Source organism: Podarcis liolepis, assembly GCF_965112155.1.
Source record: "Podarcis liolepis genome assembly, chromosome: 10".
NCBI lineage: Eukaryota > Metazoa > Chordata > Lepidosauria > Squamata > Lacertidae > Podarcis > Podarcis liolepis.
The window spans coordinates 10,523,121-10,540,595 of NC_139562.1; the positions used below are offsets into that span (position 1 = coordinate 10,523,121).

Genomic DNA, 17,475 nt, shown 5'->3' on the forward strand with positions numbered 1-17,475 from the left:
TATAGAAAGGAAAAAAATTCCCCATTACAAGTCTTCAGACAACCCTGCCAGTGATGTTATTTGCTTACAATTATCTTTCCGATATCATATAAATTTACTCCAGTCTTTTTGGAATGCTTTATCATGCTGGTTTCAGATTTTTCCTGTCAGCTTTACCAGTTCTGCAAAGTCCATCATCTTCATCTGCCACTCTTCTTTCGTTGGCACTTCTTGTTGTTTCCATTTGGGGGCTAAAAGAGTTCTTGCCGCTGCTGTTGCATACATGAACAGTCTTCTATCTTCCCTTGGTATCTCTTCACCCACTATACCCAATAAAAAGGCTTCTGGTTTTTTAACAAAAGTATTTTTAAGCATTTTCTTTAACTCATTATATATCATTTCCCAGAAAGCCTTTACCTCTTTGCAAGTCCACCCCATGTGGTAAAATATACCTTCCTTTTCTTTACATTTCCAGCACTCCTTAGTTCTTGTCTTATACATTTTAGCAAGTTGAGCTGGTGTTAGGTACCATCTATACGTCATTTTCATAACATTTTCTTTGAGTGCACTGCATGCAGTAAAATTAAGACCTTCCTTCCACAACCTTTCCCAAGATTCTAACCGAATGTTTTATCCAAGATCTTTAGCCCATTGTATCATCACCTCTTTAACCTCTTCATCTTTAGTGTGCCATTCCAATAATAATTTATACATTTTCCATAATACTTTCCTCTTATCGTCCAATAAATCTATCTCCAACCTAGATCTTTCTGCATCAAAACCATTTTTCTTTTTATCCTCCTTAAACTAGAACTGTAGGCATAGACAGGACCTCAGGGGTCATTTGGTCTAATATCCCGCAATACAGGAATCTCAGCTTAAAGCATCCATGACAGATAGCCATCCAACCTCTGCTTCAAAACCTCCAAGGAAGGAGAGTCCACCATACTTTGGCCACCTCATGAGAAGAGAAGACTCCCTGGAAAAGACCCTGATGTTGGGAAAGATGGAGGGCACAAGGAGAAGGGGACAACAGAGGACGAAATGGTTGGACAGTGTTCCCAAAGCTACCAGCATGAGTTTGACCAAACTGCGGGAGGCAGTGGAAGACAGGAAAGCTTTTGCCTTCCTACCAAACATTTTATACACCTTAGGAATCAATTTCTCATTCCCACGCAGTAATTCCCTTTCAAAATCCGAACCCCCCCCAAAAAAACCCTTTTTTTTGTACCATACACTTGATATTGAAACCAATCTGATATCTATTCTTGTGTCTCTTGTTGACTTTTCATTTTACATCCAGCCCCCCTGAAGCATAATAAATCTCTTTATGTGCCCGATTTCTCCCTCACGTTCAGTTTTTTTCAAAAAGCCGGCTTCAATTAGGGATGACCAAAAGGGGGGGGGTTGCCTAGACCAACACTCTAACCAACTCACCACATTGGATAAACCCCCTGGATTTATCTCTACATCTTCATATAATGACATCACATACTTATCTCCAGTTATGATTAAGCATCCACCTGTACCATAATAAAATGAAGAAGATTCTGAAGAAGATTAATGTAGGAACGTTTCTGCTCTAAAATGCATGCATGGTTTGTATTGCTTACTGGCTTATCGCAGCTACAAAATTTACTGCCTCCCCTTTGCCAAAAAACACACATATTCTGGGCACAGTAGTGTTTTGCAACACACAGACACACACTTTCTCTACATTGCTTTGGGCTGCAACTCTCGCTTGGTGCAATTTAGGCTCAAAACCCTCATTGTTTTAGTAAGAACAATCTTATGTACGCTTCTCATCTTCCCCCTCCTTCCCCCCTCGTTTTCTTCTCTCCCCAACCCTCCTCCTAACTTCTCCAGAACTCACTGGGAAATGCCCACACCCAGTGACGGATGACTAAGATTTGGAAATAGCATGAGGCATTTGCGGCGGGTTCTGCAAAAAAATAAAATAAAAGGTGTAGCAACACTAGAAACTCACGTTTGGAGGGAGAAAGGGGTTCAGATCTACACAAGCAGTCCACCAAACCAGGTAGATGTGGCTCACCAGCCATTGAGATCCTTCCACCAGGAATGGCCTCCTCCTGACCCAATAGCAGGCAGCCCATTGTGGATGGTCAACTTGGAATTCCCAGCTCTTTAGTCATGTTTGCATTTTCTGCCTCTGCAACCTGCCCTCTAAAAGTCCAAGGACTCTGGCTGGCAGAAGCCTATTGCTTTCTTTCTTCCCAATCTCCAGTCATGGGCCTCGCTGCTATTTCAGGGGTCCTCATGAAAGTTGTATAGGGTGGGGGTGGCCCCTATACTAAATTGGCGTGCTCTCTGTATGCGAGCCAGTGAGGTGTAGTGGTTAAGAACAGTAGACTCCTAATCTGGTGAACCGGGTTCGCTTCCCCACTCCTCCACATGCAGCTGCTGGGTGACCTTGGGCTAGTCACACTTCTCTGAAGTCTCTCAGCCTCACTCACCTCATAATGTTTGTTGTGGGGGAGCAAGGGAAAGGAGAATGTTAGCCACTTTGAGACTCCTTAGGGTAGTGATAAAGTGGGATATTAAATCCAAACTCTTCTTCTTCTCCTCCTCTTCTTAGTGGGTCGTAGAGGCTCCCATCAGAGTTTAAGTTTCTCATTTTGCCAGGCATAACTTCAGTTTGGCATATTTCTGCATCAGTGTTCATGTTCTCTTTTGTTCGAATAAGCCCTCTCCAAAAGCAGTCATCATTTTAGCATGTGGATGAATAGATAGAGAGACTGTCAGACAGATAGACATACTGATATTGATATGCACACATTATTACACAATTTTGCCTGATAGACATATTTTATGTTGTTTCATTCTTGTTTTTTATATTTGCTTTAGTGTTTGTGTTTGATTTCACAGTCTGAAAAAATGACTCAGTATTAGTAATAATAATAAATGCCCCCCAAATAAATGCATTTTTTTGGATGTTGAAATCTCTGTGCATTTTTACTCGCACTGTCCCTCCAGCCCATGCATCTTTTTACAGTGGTACCTCGGGTTACATACGCTTCAGGTTACATACGCTTCAGGTTACAGACTCCGCTAACCCAGAAATAGTACCTCGGGTTAAGAACTTTGCTTCAGGATGAGAACAGAAATCGTGCTCTGGCGGCGCGGCAGCAGCGGGAGGCTCCATTTCCTAAAGTGGTGCTTCAGGTTAAGAACTATTTCAGGTTAAGTACGGACCTCCAGAACGAATTAATTACGTAACCAGAGGTAACACTGTACATATTTTGGGGTTGGAGAACTGCCCTGCAAGGTTCAGACAAGTGTGGGCTTGGAAGGATGGCTGCATTTCAATTTCCTTTTGGGAATTGTACAGTCGATGGATTTCCATTGAAATGGGAACCAAGATGCATCCCTAAAATAGATTTTGGTCGGCTTTTGCTTTGCTTTGCTTTATTTACTACGTGTCCTATTCCCTGAGGGCTCAGGGTGGATCAAAAACTTTATGACAACCAACACCCTATGGTCCTTTCCTCGTGAGTCACTGTTTTGAACCTTCTGACTGGAAGGAGTGAAGCACAGCGATGAAGACTTCTGTAGAGACACACATGCCACATCCTCTTTGCAGCAGAAGTGGCGGAACAATTCAATCACACCAAAAAAGAGAGATGCAGCAGAACTTTGAGCGGATGGAGCTCAGTAGCAAGGAACTTGCCATGTATGCAGAACGTCCAAAGTTCAGATCTCCAGATTCAAGGTCCAGCATCTCCAGAGCTTAAGTAAGCTCTTATAAGTTTGAGAACCTGCATTCAAAATATGGAAGTAAACTCTTATCAGAAATTTATAAGATATAACAAAAAGGAATCAGTGCCCTAGATGATAGCACCAACCTAATGATAGCACCAGCCCTGAGTATAGTCTACAACTTCTGGGGGGAGGGAACCAGGTTGGGGGGGGAAAACCATCTAATCCCTCTGGTTGTGGAAAACTCATTAGCTGGCTCTTCTTGAGCAAGATTTGTCCTCTATAGGCTTAGAAAGTCTTTATTTATTTATTTATTATTATTATTATTAAAATACATTTATTCAAATGTTACAGTACAGCTTTGTCCACTGCTAGAATATCACAGATTGATCACTCCAATCCTCAATCCCTCATCACTGTCATTTTGGCTCGCCAAGTACCCTCAATAGTACCAATACCCAGTACTGATCTGATTAATTTTCAGTTAATATATCCCCTCCAAAAACACCTCTGCTATGATGAGGACATTAAAAAATCCTGTCCTTCTTCAGTCAAAGAGGAAAAAAGGAGACCAAATCTCTCTATCTAGCAAGTCTATCTTTAATGATGTTTTGCACCAGAATGCACCAGAATGGATGTTAAATTTCCAGGGCATTGTGGAGAGGAGAAACGGCTGGCTCCAGGATCTGTCGATGTACAGCAAAAGCTCCTTTAGGGCTCTATATTAATACTAGGGAAGATCAATGTAAGTCATTGAAAAGTGGACTCAGTGGACCCCACTATGTCATGGGTTGCCTCAGCCTTGAAACTGGACTTCTCTCCTCCCTCCTCCATCACCACCCAGCACCCAAAGGTCAGGCTGGGACTTCTCTTTCTCCCTCAGTTGCCACATAGCAGCTGATAGTGGAATGTCTCTGCCCACGCCTAGCAAGCTTACTGAGGGAGTGCACCAAGATGGATGAAATATACTCGCAGTTGCGTAGTGATTTCATGCTCTTTATTGCAGCTCGTAAAAGAGTGAATGAATTTCCCCCAAAACCTCAGGCTTTATATATGTTATTTACACAATGTCTCCCATCTGATTGGCTGATTCTGCTTCCCCCCTGGAGCCTGATTGGGCTGCTCCTGCAGGCCAATCAGTTGTTGCATTCTAGGATCCTACCGGCCCAATAGGTTGCTTAACTTCCTTCTGGGGTCTGATTGGGTTGCTCCTGACCCTACCTGCCTATTCTAGGATCCAAGCTTACTACATAACAATGGAAATCACTTTGCTCTGCACCACCTCAGTCCTGGTGTGAACAAAATGTGAAGCAAGAAGGAGCAGATAATGCCCACTCCCATTTTGCTAGCCATATTGAAATGCTTTGAGCTTCTCTCCAAACCTGAGACGTTTTCCTCAGGCAAAATTTGGTGGCAATTCTAAGGGCTCATCCAGACACACACTATAAAGGTAAAGGACCGGACTTCCGGGGTGGCGCCATCAGCAATGGTGGACTCCCTCTGAACTGGAGGGACCAGCTCCGCACGAAACGGGTCTTTTCCGCTGCGGCAAAGTGGGGACCCTTTTAGAAATCACAGGCGGATTTGGAAATGGGGGGTTGGACTGACCCCCCTATGCAGGGATGTTTGGACTTTCCGAGTCTGGAAATGGGCCGTCAGAGGTTTGGAGCTGTTGGGACTTCCAATTTTGGAGGGAATTTGAATTTAAAATACCACATGGGGTCTGGTCTGGACTATGGGAAAGGGGCTGATTTGTTGAAAAGGGTCAAAAACACTGCCGGGCTGGAGTTCCCACGAGTGAAAGGAAAATATGAAGAAGAGCTGCGGAAGGGACATGGAAGAGATTTGAAGGCCTCGGATATAAGATCACCAGGTTAATGTGCCAGACTAATGGGATAAAAAGGACTGACAATCCCGGGACCGGGGGGAGGGGACGCTGGAAGAAGATTGGATTGTTTTTATTCTCTTTTTTATCATTAGAAATGTTTTATGAACGATGGAAAAATGTTGAAATGAAATTACTTGGCTCTTGTAAAAATGTTTAAAGAATTAGGTAAAAAGGTAATGGTTATGAGAAGCTGGTAAAAATAAGATTTAAGTCTTAAGTTTTAAGGTTTTTTATAAGATAAGATGAAAATAGAGTAAGGTAATGTAATGACAGAATATTATGAATCATGGAAAGGATTTGCTGTGACAATTATTAATCAAGATACAAGAGATGGGAGGAGGAGGAGGTCATGGAAAGAAGGTAATGAAAGTGGAGAATTTGAAAATGAAGGTTTTATTTTTTCTTTTTCTTTTTCTGTTTTTGTTTTTTTTCCTTTGTAATTTTATTTAAAAAAAACTTTTTCAATAAATATCATTTTTTTAAAAAAATATAAAGGTAAAGGACCCCTGACCATTAGGTCCAGCCATGGCCGACTCTGGGGTTGTGGCGCTCATCTCGCTTTATTGGCCAAGGGAGCCAACGTACAGCTTCTGGGTCATGTGGCCAGCATGACTAAGCTGCTTCTGGTGAACCAGAGCAGCTCACGGAAACACTGTTTACCTTCCTGCCAGAGCAGTACCTATTTATCTACTTGCACTTTGACATGCTTTTGAACTGCTAGGTTGGCAGGAGCAGGGACCGAGCAATGGGAGCTCACCCCGTCGCGGGGCTTCGAACCACCGACCTTCTGTTCGGCAAGTCCTAGGCTCTGTGGTTTAACCCACAGCGCCACCCGGGTCCGACACACACTATTGTGTGTCCAGCGAGAGTGACTGAGTGACACGCACTGTATCACTCAGTAGAAACACTCGCTGGATACACAAGACATACAAGCCAGCAGGTCGGGCAGGAAGCTTGCTGTGAATTCCTAAAACCAGGGCAATGGGGGACAGACTTCAGATCTACTTTGGCTGTTTAAAAAAATACTAGGCCCCTGAAATCCAACAGCCACAGCCTGGCAGACTTGAATTGAAGCTTCCTGAGCCCAGGAATTTCAAGTACCAGAAGTGAACCAAGTTCACAGCATTTGTATGCAAATATCCACTCCTGGTTAGCCTAAGTTTTCTTCCTCCCTTCATTTCAGCAGCATAGTTTAGGGCAGCGGGATAGTTATTTTCTCGCTGTTGTTAATCAGCAGTCAGAAATTTCTTGGCGTTCTGCTGCAAATCATGCAGAGATCTTCCAGGAGATGCACAGCTACTTTTCGCCCACCCTTCCCTCAGGTTGTTTCAAGGCAGCAATGTTCTTAAGCTGAGATTCCCTCAAGACACTCAGAGCCAAAATTCAGTTTTCCCTGAGAATATTTCCCCCCTCTTTTTGTTCCTTTTTGCCAAATTAAGCGTTTGTTCCATCTACATCATTCAGCCACCAACTCAGCCACCCCAAATGAGAGACCGCTTCTGAACATTTGCCTGTAGCTTTTCCCTTTTATCTCATTTTCTCCATCTCTAGTACTTAATTGTCTACCTCAAATAGATATTGTGAGGATTAATTAGTTAATCTTTGTACTCTGCTTTCGAAATGTCAAGTGCTACTGTATTTTCTTAGATTATTATTATTTTTCTTTAGAATGCGTTATTAAATGCCTGCAGGTTCTGCTGTCTTTCTCACAATGGAACAGAGGAGGAGCCCTTTACAGTTGAGATGAGGCAACTTAAATTGTTCTTAATTTTCATTTAAAAAGCATCTCAATTACAGGCAACACCCTCTTGGTGAATATGGATGGGGGAAGGATTTAAATCTAGTTCTCATTTGAAGGCAAGCCTACCCAATCCATACTGTTTGAATTTTGCAAGGCAGTTCTCCATTCATGTTGTGTTTTCAAAAATGCATATACTCGAGTAAAAGAGAAGCTCTCCTTCTCCACAACATCTGAATCAGGAGAGGCTGTGAAAGCTCTGGACCAGTGTCTGAATCTAGTGGTGGATGGGATGAGGCCCAATAAACTTCTTGAATCCTGGAAAGATGAAGGCTTATTGAGTAGATGGTTTCCATGCTTGGGAAATAGGCAAGTTACCTGTTCTGTACCTCTGAAGGAGGATAAATCATCAATAATAATAATAATAATAATAATAATAATAATAATAATAATAATAATATTTTATTACTTATACCCCTCCCATCTGGATGGACCTCCCCAGCCACTCTGTGTGGCTTCCAACAGGATAGTTAAAACACAATAAAACATCAAACATTTAAAACTTCCCTAAACAGGGCTGCCTTCAGATATCTTCTAAAAGTCAGGTAGTTGTTTATTTCTTTTACATCTGGTGGGAGGGCGTTCCACAGGACGGGCACCACTCCCGAGAAGGCACAAAAGTCCTCCATGGCCACAAGTGCCTTTAACTAGCTTCATCCGGTTGACAAGCTGGAATGTGTGGAAAGGAGAGCAACAAAGATGATCACAAGTTTGGAAAGCAACCTTTATGATGAATGGTTGAAGGAGCTGGGTATGTTTAGCCTGGAAACGAGGAGAGGGAGAGGAGATACGATAGCCATCTTCTAATATCTCAGGGGCTGTCACATGGAAGAGGGAGAAAGCCTGTTTTCACTTGCTCTGGATAGTAGGACTCAAACCAATTGCTTATTGTATTTGTTTGTTTGTTTGTTTAATTTTATTTATACCCTGACCTCCCTGGCCAAGACCGGGCTCAGGGTGGCTAACAGCAAGTATAAAAACAATTGATTAAAATACAACTTAAAATGAAGCCTCATTTCAGTGGAAGCCCAGATCAAAAACTGTTTGGGGGGGGGGGGGGAGAAAACGTCAAATCTTCACCCCGTTAAATTGTTTCCATATGCAACAACAGCAGCAAGAGTATTGTTAGCCCAGAAATGGAAGCAAGAAGAAATCCCGACGAAAGAAGAATGGCAGATAAAATTAATGGACTATGCAGAATTAGACAAAATGACTGGAAGGATTCGAAACCAGCGGGACCAGAGATTTACAGAAGATTGGAAGAAATATATGAACTATTTGAAGAGCAACTGTAATCAACAAATTACACTAGTAGGACTACGATAAGTTTTGTAAGGAGAAATATGTGAAATATTGCAAAACGCAGAAAGAAGAGAGATTAGTTATGAGATTTAAAGGTTATAATGAAAGTAAGGAATGTATACTAAGTGATTAGATTGGAAAATTTTCAGATGTGATTGATGGAAGTCCAAAAATAATTGTATAAGATCTAAAAGTATGTTTAATTATTTGAAAATGATGTTAAAAAACTAATAATTTATTTTAATAAAAAAATAAAATAAGCAGAGGTTGGATGGCCGTCTGTCATGGATGTTTTAGCTGACTTTCCTGCATTGCAAGGGGGGTTGGACTAGATGACCTTTGAGGTCCCTTCCAACTCTACAATTCTATGATTCTATCAATCTATCTGTTTTGCCAGCTGTGGCCATTCCTGGGCAGGGATAGCCTGATCCCTGCAGTTTAGTATGTGGACATGGGTTCAGAGATACTCTTGGCATTTTCTATCTGGCAAAGTTCAAACAATAGTGCTCAGTGGAAAATGCCACAGCTAAGCCTTATTTCAGATGCCTTACGAGTTATGAAACTCACCTGCATGGTGTTTCTCAAGTTGGCTGCCTTGCATGCTATCCAACACGGTTGAGTTGAGTTGGCATTCGTCATTCTGCTTTCATTTGGAAAGGATCCACCATCTTCCAAGTCCTGGCCGGCACTGCAAAAGGGACTTGTGAAAACAAGCATGTCTTTCAACATTATTTATTAAGTGTTGACAACGTGCTAAGTTACAAGAGATAAATGAGGAGAGGCGCTGCCTAAAGATTTTTGTCTCACATAATTTGGAGTAGTGTCAATCTCTTCCTTCTTTTCTTTCGTGGCCATACCCTCTAAATTTATGTGAATTAAATACATAGCCAATCTTATAATATTCTTGCATGTGTGCCAAGATGAATTGGAAGGACCCCGTTTTAGAGATAAGGGGAATTCCCCTGCTGGGTGTCGTTAGCATTCCTCCAGTGTGTTCTGCATACTGGGCTTTCTGGATTCTGTTTCATGCTAGAAAATGTCTGAAATGATTTGAAAACTGGAGGAGGGAGAATTGTGCTGAGGTTTTCAGTTTGGTCCATTCAATACAGATCTCCCATTAGGGGCTATTTCTTCTTCTTCTTCTTCTTCTTCTTCTTCTTCTTCTTCTTCTTCTTCTTCTTCTTCTTCCTCCTCCTCCTCCTCCTCCTCCTCCTCCTCCTCCTCTTCTTCTTCTTCTTCTTCTTCTTCTTCTTCTTCTTCTTCTTCTTCTTCTTCATGCCAATATGGCTTCTATGCAGCTTATAGCCTGCCCTTCAGAAAATATCAGGTGGTGTCACAACAATAAATACATTTAACGATAAATAATAAAGCACAGTAATATGTCAGAAAGCTGCCTGTTTTCTAATGTGAAAGACAGTTCCCCATTGTTAAAGGGCTTGGATAAATAAAAAAAAGGCAAGTCTTCATTAGCACTTTAAGTTAGACAACACTGGTGCCAGTCAAACGCCCAACTGGGGCACAACAGTTGAGAAGCCCACCCAGTGATTGTTCTCACTGGAACAATCCCAGCAGATCTCAATTTCGGCATGGGGCAGTGTGGGAGAAGGCGCTGCCTCGGAGAACTTGTTCCCTAGTCAATAAGGACTTCACGTGTCAAGACCAAAAACATGAATTTGCCTGGTTGCAGATAGACAGCCAGTGAAGATCTTTGAAGGCACATGCTCCATGGCCACTGTTCAAGACCCTGGAAGCTGCGTTATTCACCAGCTGCAACCACAATGCACTTTGCAGTACCCACAACAAGCCAAACTGGCTAAGTTGCACGTCTACTCTCAGAGGCAGTGTGCCTCTGACTACCAGTTTCTGTGACTCACAAATGGGGAGAGTGCTGTTGGGCTCAGGGCACTGCTTGGTGGCTTCCCGTGGTCATCCAGTTGACCACTGTGAGAACAAGATGCTGGAGTAGATGGGCTTGATCTTGCAGGACTTTCCTTCTGTTCAGCCATGGAACAGTTTTCAAGGGCAGCCCCACTCCAATAGTCTAAACAGGTTGGCAGTGTTGTGCACTTGCCAAGACCACACCCTAGTAAGGGACTCACCACCAGCTCCTGGAGTCTTTTGAGCCTGCTTCTCCTCTTCCTTGCTGTTGTTGTAGGTTTATCCACCCTCTTTAAGTGAACTTCTTTCAACAGGGTGCTCTACTGTCATTTTGCCACCACCAAAAAGACCCTGCCTCTTATACATCCCAGTTTTATTTCAGGCACTGGGGGACATGGAGCAGGGCCTCAGCAGATGATCTCAAGGATTGGGCAGATTTGTATGGGTGGCCAGGAGTGAGAGCTTATTACATAAATATCCTAAATTCCCAGGGGACTGCAGGGGTAAGCTGCAACTAGAGACATAGGAAGAGTCAAATGTTCCATCAAGCTCACTCTTGATTATAGTGTCTGGATGTGGCTCTATAGGGTTTCAGACGGGGCTGTCTCCCCACTCTATCTAGAGATGCCAGGGATGTTGACCCCAGGACCTTCTGGGTGCAAGGCAGATGCTATACCACTACGTAACAGCCCTTGCACTACTTGATTTATAGCAGTGCAAGAGCGCATGTGTGTATAATATGCGTTATACAGGAACATTGGGGTCCGATATACTTTTAGGGACCTTACTGGTAATAATTACATGCAAAGCAGATACTCTGACACTGTGCTGTGGCTTTTCCCCTCAGTGGTGGCGCCAGTCAAAAGATTTTGGTAGGCATGGTGCAGAGAGGGGCAACATGTTTGGCCTATGAGGCAAGGTCTGTAGCTCAGCGGCAGAACATCTGCTTTGCACGCAGAAGGCTCCAGGTTCAATCTCTAGGTAGGGCTGGGAGAGATTGACTCTCTGACACTCGGGAGAGTACTGGACCAATGGTGTAAGGCAGCATCCCATGTCCCTAGAATCACAGAATCATAGAGTTGGAAGAGACCACAAGGGCCATCGAGTCCAACCCCCTGCCAAGCAGGAAACACCATCAGAGCACTCCTGACATATGGTTGTCAAGCCTCTGCTTAAAGGCCTCCAAAGTAGGAGACTCCACCACACTCCTTGGCAGCAAATTCCACTGTCAAACAGCTCTTACTGTCAGGAAGTTCTTCCTAATGTTTAGGTGGAATCTTCTTTCTTGTAGTTTGAATCCATTGCTCCGTGTCCGCTTCTCTGGAGCAGCAGAAAACAACCTTTCTCCCTCCTCCATGTGACATCCTTTTTATATATTTGAACATGGCTATCATATCACCCCTTAACCTCCTCTTCTCCAGGCTAAACCTGCCCAGCTCCCTTAGCCGTTCCTCATAAGGCATCTTTTCCAGGCCTTTGACCATTTTGGTTGCCCTCCTCTGGACACGTTCCAGTTTGTCAGTGTTCTTCTTGAACTGTGGTGCCCAGAACTGGACACAGTACTCCAGGTGAGGTCTGACCAGAGCAGAATACAGTGGCACTATTACTTCCCTTGATCTAGATGCTATACTCCTATTGATGCAGCCCAGAATTGCATTGGCTTTTTTAGCTGCCGTGTCACACTGTTGGCTCCTGTCAAGTTTGTGGTCAACCAAGACTCCTAGATCCTTTTCACATGTACTGCTCTCAAGCCAGGTGTCACCCATCTTGTATTTGTGCCTCTCATTTTTTTTGCCCAAGTGCAATACTTTACATTTCTCCCTGTTAAAATTCATCTTGTTTGTTTAATAACATCCTCTTAGTCTCATAACTGCTTTCTGATCAGCTCTCAGAGATCTGAGAAGTATAACACTTCAAAGCTGTTTAGTGTGGTACATTTTGTTTTTTAAATTAATTCTCGCAACACCTTTGCACAATTGGTGTTGCTATATGCAGCCTCCCCCACCACAGTGTTGCAGGGGTAGGAACTGATGCCAGGGGAAAACCAGTGTCCTCCTTTATCTAATCTCATCCATCTCTGTATTTTCAAAGCCTACAATTAACTCGGATCGTTAATGCTTGAGCACTTGTTTGCACTCCATGTTACGATTAGGAATGGGATTAAGTTTAGCAAAGGCCCTGCTCTGTCAGGGGGCGAGAACATAAGAAAGTGCTTTGCTGGATCTGATCAAAAATCTGTCTAGTCCCGTACCCTATTCCAATGGTAGGGGGGTAGATTTCTGAAGGAGGCCCACAAACAGGACAGAAAAGCAAGAGGATCCCTTGTTGTTTGGCCCCAGAAATGAGTTCAGCATCATGTTTTTAACACTGATTGGGAGCCGCCCAGAGTGGCTGGGGAAACTCAGCCAGATGGGCGGGGTATAAATAATAAATTATTATTATTATTATTATTATTATTATTATTATTATTATTATTATTTATTTATTATTATTATTTATTATTATTATTATTATTATTTAGCCAACAAAGTTGGAGCTCCATAACCATCAAATGGCCCAGCACCAGGAGGCTTAAAAGATCAGCTCTTTCCACTTGAACCTGCCTATCAACTCTGCTGGGGCACATTCTTGCATGTCTGAGACCTTCAGTGTCTCTGTGTGTGAACTTTGCACCTCACACGGAAGGACCTGCTTAGAAGGAATTAGCCATGCTAAAGCTTTCCATTTTTACATGCCCAGTCTGGATGGGTGGCATCTACTCTTAAGCTTGGGTTAGGATTGCTCCACTCCCCATCCACACTTCTTTTAAGAGTGCAACCAAATGGTTCTGTTCATCCTTTGTTGTTGTTTAGTCGTTTAGTCATGTCTGACTCTTCGTGACCTCATGGACCAGAGCACGCCAGGCACTCCTGTCTTCTACTGCCTCCTGCAGTTTGGTCAAACTCATGTTGGTAGCTTCGAGAACACTGTCCAACCATCTTGTCCTCTGTCATTCCCTTCTCCTTGTGCCTTCCATCTTTCCCAACATCAGGGCCTTTTCCAGGGAGTCTTCTCTTCTCAAAGTATTGGCCAAAGTATTGGAGCCTCAGCTTCAGGATCTGTCCTTCCAGTGAGCACTCTGGGCTGATTTCCTTCAGAATGTATAGGTTTGATCTTCTTGTAGTCCATGGGACTCTCAAGAGTCTCCTCCAGCACCAGAATTCAAAAGCATCAATTCTTCGGCGATCAACCTTCTTTATGGTCCAGCTCTCACTTCCATACATCACTGCGGGGAAAACCATGGCTTTAACTATATGGACCTTTGTTGGCAAAGTCATCCTTAGTGCACACATAAATCCTTGGTGCAGGGTTCTCTAAATTCAGAACATCAGTTTCATTATACAGGAAAACAAGTCACCAGTCCCTATGCTTTGGAGATAAGCTCGAAAGCATGCAGGCAAGATTGGGTCCAACTTCAGAAAGCTGGGTGCAGAGAGGGTTGGAAAAGCCATTGATTGATTAATTGAGTTTACTTATATGCCGTTTTCCCACAATGAGCTGTTCCCAAAGCAATTTATAGCAAACATTCAAAACACTGAGATACAAATATACAGAGCATGTCAGCAAATTAGAAAACGGAGAACATCAACAATTTCACACAGAATAAATTCAGTATCTCAAAAAGAATATAGGCTTAAGCACATAAATACAAAGCGAAGCAAGAAGCCATTCCAGTGCTCATGTGAGTTAATATTGTGCCTTGTATAGACCCCACCATGTGTGTGTTTTGATCAGTTTTGATGTATGCACGTTTTACACAAGCTGCAGACTTCACTCTTTTTCTTGGCATGCAACGGGGTGGGCACTGGGATGCAGAACTCTGCAAATTCAGTGCAGGTAGCTTGACACTCCAAATCATTCCCTCCCATGTTTTACCAGCTATGGGGCAATAGCAAACACGTTCTGCCTCTTTTAAAGCCTCTGGTGAAGTTTTTATCTAACTCATCAGATTTAGCAATTTGTAGCTGATCTAATCTCGCTGCAGAATCCTCACTCTCTGAAACTGTATCTACCAAGTGGCTTGCCATAAACCTCCGTTTTCCTTCAATAGAACAGCTGCAAATCATGCCAGTGCAATTTCTTTCCTTTTTCTTGTTCCTTCTCCTCTATTTCTGCCACTTCTCCTCATTTTGCAAAACCACTCATATTCTCGTTTTACCTAAATCAAACAGATTTGCAGATTTGCTTAACAATAGCGCCGGGTGAATCATATCGCAGATTGCCAGCTAGTAATCAGTAATTAACATTATAGGCAGCTAATGAGTCACATCATCACCATTAACTTTCTACTCCATTATTAAAAGGGAGGATATAGGTAACTCTCACACACTTTTAAATTACTTTCCCTCCCTTCAACCTAGAGTGGGATAAAAAAATAATGAGAAAAGGAAGCATCCATGTTATGTGCACCAGGTGCTTCTCCCATGTAGGTCTCATACTGCGGTGACAGCTTTCAAATAATGCCTGTGTGTTTTGTAAGATCCATGGGGAGGATTCTTTAAGAACACAAGTGCTTCTAGTGCAACATCCTGTTCTCACAGTGGCCAATCAGATACCTGCAGGAAGCCCACAGGCAGGCTGTGAAAGAAAGAACCCCTCTCTCCCTGTTATCCCCAGAAGCCATTGGGAAGCCTGCAAGCAGACCCCAGAGTGCCAGACTGCTCTATCCACCAGTGACTCTTGGCCACCAGTATTCAGATGCATCCTGCCTCCAGCACACAGCGATCTTCTACTGTACATAGGCTAAGAGGTGCTAGTGTTGTTTGGATGCCTGATTATGTTATCCAAAGCAACTACTCTATTATGAACTTGTAAATGGAAAGCGTAATGCCGGTGGTCAACAAAAGAGGCTTAAAGACTCTCTCAAGCGTGCCAGTGTGGTGTAGTGGTTAAGAGCGGTAGTCTCATAATCTGGGGAACCGGGTTCGTGTCTCCACTCCTCCACATGCAGCTGCTGGATGACCTTGGGCTAGTCACACTTCTCTGAAGTCTCTCAGCCCCACTCACCTCACAGAGTGTTTGTTGTGGGGGAGGAAGGGAAAGGAGAATGTTAGCCGCTTTGAGACTCCTGAAGGGGAGTGAAAGGCGGGATATCAAATCCAACTCTTCTTCTTCTTCTTCGTCAAGGCATATCTTTAAAAATGTAGTACAGTCATACCTCATGTTACGTCCGCTTCATGTTACGTTCTTTCAGGTTACTTCCCATGGCGACCCGGAAGTACCGGAAATGGTTACTTCCGGGTTTCACCGCTCGCGCATGCGCAGACGTGCTAAATCGTGCTTTGCGCATGTGCAGAAGCTCCAAATTGCGCCACACACCTGCGCAAATACGGCGCTTCAGGTTGTGCTCTTTTCATGTTGCAAACGGGCATCCGGAACGGATCCTGTTTGCAACCAGAGGTACCACTGTATAAACACAGACAACTGGGAAACGCTGGCCTGCGAGCGCTCCAGTTGGAGAATAGCCATTACCACATGTGTCATGGGCTTTGAAGACACTCGAACTCAGGATGAAAAGGAGAAACGTGCTAAGAGGAAGGCATGCTTGGCAAACCCTCACCGTGATCAACTCCCGCCCAGAAACCTATGTGGAAGGATGTGTGGATCCAGAATTGGCCTCCACAGTCACTTACGTGTTCATGGAAGACAATCTTACTCAGCTTCGAGTGATTGCCAAAGAAGCAGCTTCCATCACACTTCCCACAGCTTTGAAAATGAGTGGGGGTTTTCACAAGCAGCCGAGGACTGAGCATGGATAGATGTCTGTTGCTCAGAGGAAAGGAAATTCGGAAGACGTATTTGTGCCTAAAGCAACTCTTTAGATTGAGACCTCTTAAATATATTGCAGAAGATGACTATCCACTCGGGGAAACTGTTTGAATAGGCAACATCCATCAGATAAAGTTAATCCCTTGGTTTGCAAAGTACACAGGCAGATAGTTAACTTTAAATATGTGAGTAATTACCTTGACATTGGTGGATTTAAATGCTTATATAGCAGCAGCTTCCCTTAGCCTGTTTGGCAGAAGTGTCCAATGGGGAACAATTGATGCCTTAAGCAGTGGGTGTATTGGAGATTTGTAGGTATGATGTTTCCAGTCTTCAGCTCTTTGCTTAAACTCTCAGTTTAGGATGATGTTATGCACACCTCCCCACCCCCAACCCCCGCCTGCCGCCAGAGGAATCTCACCATGAGAAGAGAAATCGTTGCAATTCTGTCTTTCTTTCAAAACTGTGCCCCATATGAAACAGCAGTAGAATCACAGTGTTATGTACTGAATTGAATAGGATACAACCTGCAGCAGTCTGATTGGTCCTAGAACAATAGGATCCAAAATGCAGCAGTCTGATTGGTCCTAGAACAATAGGATTCAGAATGCAGCAGTCTGATTGGTCCTAGAACAATGCAGCAGTATGATTGGTTGGCAGGAGCCACCCAATCCAGCTCCAGATAGAAGTGAATCCACAACCTGATTGGCCTACAGGAGAATTCCGGAATTAGCCAATCACGTGCAGCCCATTGTGTAAATAATGTATATAAAGCAGATACTTTGAGGGGACTTTTATTCCCTCCTCACCACTATGAGCTGAATAAAGAGCATGAAATCCACTCTCAACTCTGAGTATATTTCACACAGAATTGGCTATATCAAAATTTTATGAGAGCAAACATGTAATGTCAAGCGGCACAGTTAACTATTTTGTTTCTAGGAGCTAAAGACTGAAGACAGATCCAGGTGCTCTTGGAAGAAACTGATTTTCTAGACCCATTTCAATTGGGGTTTAGGGTCAGTTTTGGCACAGGGAAATTGTTAATGCACCTTGACCCCTCAGTGGCATTCATGACATCAACCACGGTATCCTTCTGGAGCAG

At 43.4% G+C, this 17,475-nt stretch overlaps 1 long non-coding RNA gene across 1 annotated transcript; it reads right to left on the reverse strand.

The window, feature by feature from the left end:
* Positions 1 to 2,889: 2,889 nt before the first annotated feature.
* On the reverse strand, positions 2,890 to 16,683 carry LOC310687057. The gene is made up of 3 exons (XR_014516166.1): positions 16,568 to 16,683; positions 9,252 to 9,372; positions 2,890 to 3,755 (listed from the first exon to the last, which is right to left on the reverse strand). It is a non-coding gene; the product is annotated as an uncharacterized lncRNA (long non-coding RNA).
* Positions 16,684 to 17,475: the final 792 nt, after the last annotated feature.